Genomic DNA, 6,000 nt, shown 5'->3' on the forward strand with positions numbered 1-6,000 from the left:
TAATTACCTGCGTTAATTAATATGTTATGTTTTCTCATTCAGAACCTATTACAACCTGACAATCATGGAGGCAAATAAAAATTTATAACATCAAAACACAAGAGACAATAATCAAGAAATCAAGTAAATATTGTCTTTTCTACAAGTAACTGTGTATTTTACCCCTCCGAAAAAAGTATTGAGCTATAGCTGGATATTACCAGCCCATTTTGCATATCTTTCTCTGATAGACATACTTTTCTTTGAATGTGGAAATTATTACTATTGCCACAAGAAGTAAATGAAGAACACATAGGGTAATTGTTTCAATGTGGGGAGAGTAGCAGATTGTTTCACAGCATCCCTCAAAACAGAAATGACAGTCAGTGATGAAATCCAACTGGACATTTTTTTTTTCCCTTCTACAAAGCACAAATAGGCAGTTTTTATTTTATCCATTTTCAAAATTAAATATTAGGAGAGCATATATTTCCCTGATACACTATATTTTCCTATGTTTCCCTATATACCATCGTCCATGCCCCTTAATCATTTTTTCCATTTTACCAGTCAAATGTCTAAATGTTTATAAAGCAGACATTTTCTCCTTTCAATCTACACTCATTTGTGTTGTGATATAATCAAATAGAATTTTTATTAGTTTTCCAGGGCTGCCATAACAATAGCAAAGGCTGTGTAAATTAAACAACAGTTACTTTCTCAAAGTTCTGGAAGCTGGAATTCCAAGATCAAGGTGTTGGCAGGTTTGGTTTCTCTTGAGCCTCTGTCATTGGCTTACAGATGACCTTCTGCTTGCTTTATCCTCACATGGTCTTTTATTTGTGTGTGATCAACCTGGTATCTCTTCCTCTCTTCTTAAAAGGACACATGTTATACTAGATTAGGGCCCACTCATAGGACTTCAGGTAACCTTATTTACATTTTTAAGGTCCTGTCCCAAATACAATCACATTCTGAGATACTGATCCCAATTTTGCTCTTTATTGCTTCATGCATTTTCTTTCTTAAGTGGAAATATCATTATGCCATCATTCAGAATCCAGACTCTTGCAAAGCATAGAAAATCTCATTCACAATGCCACCCTCATTCACTTTTCCAACCGTATCTACTTCTTCAACAGTAATCTAAATTCAAGCTATACTATATCATGAGTGGTTTCTTGAATATCCTAAGATATTCTTTGGGGGTTCTTTACATGCAAACATGGTATACTGTCTATGTAAAATATACTTCTCAACTTTCCCATTACTTTTCTTTCTTCATTCATTTTTTTTTTTTCATTCATTCTTTCAGTCAAAGAGTTTTTTAGTCCCTAATATATGCTGAGAACTATTCTAAATTTGGGAGATGCAACAGTAAAAAGAAATGACAAGATTTCCTTATTGAATTTACTGTCTTCATTGAAAGACTCTCCTTCTTCTACAGCAGTCTATTTAATAAGATATGCCCACTCCCTCCATGCGTACTGCTCCTGAAACACTGCACAATACTGACCTCAATGTCGGTTCATATTTTGTTGACAGTATAGCCATTTTTATAGAGTTAAGGTTTCTTAAATTCTAGCAGTATGTATGAAATATGGGAGGATACTATATGAAATATTGTCAGTAATTAATATATTTTGGTTGAATAAATAAAAGTATTTATGAATAACCCATTTTTATGAGCCCTTATATACTAATAATCAAAACATCACATTATTTTAAAATGCTGCATAGCCTTAAGGATATTCTACATTTTTAATTTTACTAAGAAAAATTGACACCAGATAGGTTCTCTGATTTTCTTTCCTTGTTCATAAAGAGTATTATACAATTTATTAAGAGCAACACATATAACTGCTTTATAAAATAAGCTAGATTTTATGACAAAGTTTTAAATATGTTAGTTTTCAGAATCTAACATTTGTATTCTCTTTTTTTTTCATGGAAACTTTCACACCTACCTCTCACCAATAGTCTGACATCTAGTATATTTGGGGGGAAAACATACACTATTCTTCAGGTTATATTAGCCTCGAATCCTCCTTTTTATGTGTTTTCCCTTGTGTAGGGATTATTACGTTGCAATTAATTTCACATAGCTTGGAAGTCTTCTCCATTGATCTCATATAAACAGATATGCAATCCCTCTCTGCTGACAGTGAAATATGAGCAGATGTATTAAGAATACGTTAATTTGAAAAGCCAACTTAAATTTTATTTTAATGTGTCATTGTAAAATGACTTGTTATCAAATAAGATCTATATCTTATATATATATGTATAGATTTTAATAATAGAAAAGATAGATGGGTTTGCTCTGTTTTGCATGTTGTTTTGTTGTAGCATTGGTTAGTTCTTCTGTTATATGTCCTGCATAAGCATGTTTCTTTCTTATTTATTTATTTATCTATTTCTTTCTTTCTTTATAACATCTTTATTGCAATATAATTGTTTTACAATGGTGTGTTAGTTTCTGCTTTATAACAAAGTGAATCAGTTATATATATACATGTATCGCCATATCTCTTCCCTCTTGCATCTCCCTCCCTCTCACCCTCCCCATCCAAACCCTCTACATGGTCACAAAGCACTGAGCTGATCTCCCTGTGCTATGCGACTGCTTCCCACTAGCTGTCTATTTTACGTTTGGTAGTGTACATATATGTCCATGCCACTCTCTCAATTTGTCCCACCTTACACTTCCCCCTCCCTATATCCTCAAGTCCATTCTGTAGTAGGTTTCCGTCTTTATTCCCGTCTTGCCCTTAGGTTTTCCAGGACCATTTTTTGTTTTTTTGAGATTCCATATATATGTGTTAGCATACGGTATTTGTTTTTCTCTTTCTGATTTACTTCACTCTGTATGACAGACTCTAGGTCCATCCATCCACTACAAAAAATTCAATTTCGTTTCTTTTTATGGCTGAGTAATATTCCATTGTATATATGTGCCAAAACTTCTTTATCCATTCATCTGTTGATGGACACTTAGGTTGCTTCGATGTCCTGGCTATTGTAAATAGAGCTCCAATGAACATTGTGGTACATGACTCTTTTTGAATTATGGTTTTCTCAGGGTATATGTCCAGTAGTGGGATTGCTGGGTCTTATGGTATTTCTATTTTTAGTTTTTTTAAGGAACCTCCATACTGTTCTCCATAGTGGCTGTATCAATTTACATGCCCAACAACAGTGCAAGAGGGTTCCTTTTTCTCCACAGCCTCTCCAGCATTTATTGCTTGTAGATTTTTTGATGATGGCCATTCTGACTGGGGTGAGATGATATCTCATTATAGTTTTGATTAGCATTCCTCTAATGTATAGTGATGTTGACAGTCTTTCATTTGTTTGTTGGCAATCTGTATATCTTCTTTAGAGAAATGTCTATTTAAGACTTCTGCTCATTTTTGGATTGGGTTGTTTGTTGTTTGATATTGAGCTGCATGAGCTGCTTGTAAATTTTGGAGATTAATCCTTTGTCAGTTGCTTCACTTGCAAATATTTTCTTCCATTCTGAGGGTTGTCTTTTCATCTTGTTTATGGTTTGCTTTGCTGTGGAAAGCTTTTTTAATTAGGTCCCATGTGTTTATTTTTGTTTTTATTTCCATTTCTCTAGGAGGTGGTTCAAAGAGGATCTTGCTGTGAAGTATGTCATAGAGTGTTCTGCCTATGATTTCCTCTAAGAGTTTGATAGTGCCTGGCATTACGTTTAAGTCTTTTATCCATTTTGAGTTTATTTTTGTGTATGGTGTTAGGGAGTGTTCTAATTTCATTCTTTTACATGTAGCTGTCCAGTTTTCCCAGAACCACTTATTGAAGAAGCTGTCTTTTCTCCACTGTATACGCTTGCCTCCTTTATCAAAAATAAGGTGACCATACATGCATGGGTTTATCTTTGGGCTTTCTATCCTGTTCCATTGACCTAGATTTATGTTTTTGTGCCAGTAGCATACTGTCTCGATTACTGTAGCTTTGTAGTATAGTCTGAAGTCAGGAAGCCTGATTCCTCCAGCTCCATTTTTCTTTCTCAAGCTTGCTTTGGCTATTCGGGGTCTTTTGTGTTTCCATACAAATTGTGAAATTTTTTGTTCTAGTTCTGTGAAAACTGCCACTGGTAGTTTGATAGGGGTTGCATTGAATCTGTAGATTGCTTTGGGTAGTAGATTAATTTTCACAATGCTGATTCTTCCAATTCAAGAACATGGTATATCTCTCCATCTCTTTGTATCATCTTTAATTTCTTTCATCAGTGTCTAATAATTTTCTGCATATGGGTCTTTTGTCTCCTCAGGTAGGTTTATTCCTAGATTTTTTTTTTTTTTTCTTTTTGTTACAATGGTAAATGGAAGTGTTTTCTTAATTTCACTTTCAGATTTTTCATCATGAGTGTATAGGAATGCAAAATATTTCTGTGAATTAATTTTGTATCTTCCTACTTTACCAAATTCATTGATTAGCTCTAGCAGTTTTCTGGTAGCATCTTTAGGATTCTCTATGTATACTATCCTGTCATCTGCAAAGAGTGACAGCTTTACTTCCTCTTTTCTGATTTGGATTCCTTTTATTTCTTTTTCTTCTCTGATTGTAGAGGTTAAAACTTCCAAAACTATGTTGAATAATAGTGGTGAGAGTGGGCAGCCTTGTCTTGTTCCTGATCTTAGTGGAAATGGTTTCAGTTTTTCACCATTAAGGATGATGTTTGCTGTGGATTTGTCATATATGGCCTTCATTATGTTGAGGTAAGTTCCCTCTATGCCTACTTTCTTATCATAAATGGGTGTTGCATTTTGTCAAAAGCTTTCTCTGCATCTATTGAGATGATCATATGGTTTTTCTCCTTAAATTTGTTAATATGGTGTATCACATTGATTGATTTGCATATATTGAAGAATCCTTGCATTCCCGGGATAAACCCCATTTGTTCATGGTGTATGATCCTTTTAATGTGTTGTTGGATTCTGTTTGCTAGTATTATGTTGAGGATTCTTGCATCTATGTTCATCAGTGATATTTGCCTGTAGTTGTCTTTCATTGGGACATCTTTGTCTGGTTTTGGTATCAGGGTGATGGTGGCCTCATAGAATGAGTTTGGGAGTGTTCCTCCCTCTGCTATATTTTGGAAGAGTTTGAGAAGGATAGGTGTTAGCTCTTCTCTAAATGTTTGATAGAATTTGCCTGTGAAGTCATCTGGTCCTGGGCTTTGGTTTGTTGGAAGATTTTTAATCAGTTTCAATTTCAGTGCTTGTGATTGATCTGTTCATATTTTGTATTTCTTCCTGGTTCAGTGTTGGAAGGTTGTGCATTTCTAAGAATTTGTCCATTTCTTCCAGGTGTCCATTTTATTGGCATATAGTTGCCTGTAGTAATGTCTCATGATCCTTTGTATTTCTGCAGTGTCAGTTGTTATTTCTCCTTTTTCATTTCTAATTCTATTGATTTCAGTCTTCTCCCTTTTTTTCTTTAGGAATCTGGCTAATGGTTTATCAATTTTGTTTACTTTCTCAAAGAACCAGCTTTTAGTTTTATTGATCTTTGTTATAGTTTCCTTCATTTCTTTTTCATTTATTTCTGGTCTGATATTTATGATTTGTTTTCTTTGGCTAACTTTGGTGCTTTTTTGTTCTTCTTTCTCTAATTGCTTTAGGTGTAAGGGTACGTTGTTTCTTTGAGATGTTTCTTGTTTCTTGAGGTAGGATTGTATTGCTATAAACTTCTCTCTTAGAACTGCTTTTGCTGCATCCCATAGGCTTTGGGTCATCATGTTTTCATTGTCACTTCTTTCTAGGTATTTTTTGATTTCCTCTTTGATTTCTTTAATGATCTCTTGGTTATAAAGTAGTGTATTGTTTAGCCTCCCTGTGTTTGTATTTTTTAAATTTTTTTTCCTTAATCGATGTCTAGGCTCATAGCTCTGTGGTTGGAAAAGATACTTGATATGATTTCAATTTTCTTAAATTTATGAAGGCTTGATTTGTGACCCAAGATATGATCTATCCTGGTGAATATTCCATACGC

The sequence above is a fragment of the Balaenoptera ricei genome, chromosome 18 (genome assembly GCF_028023285.1).
Source record: "Balaenoptera ricei isolate mBalRic1 chromosome 18, mBalRic1.hap2, whole genome shotgun sequence".
NCBI lineage: Eukaryota > Metazoa > Chordata > Mammalia > Artiodactyla > Balaenopteridae > Balaenoptera > Balaenoptera ricei.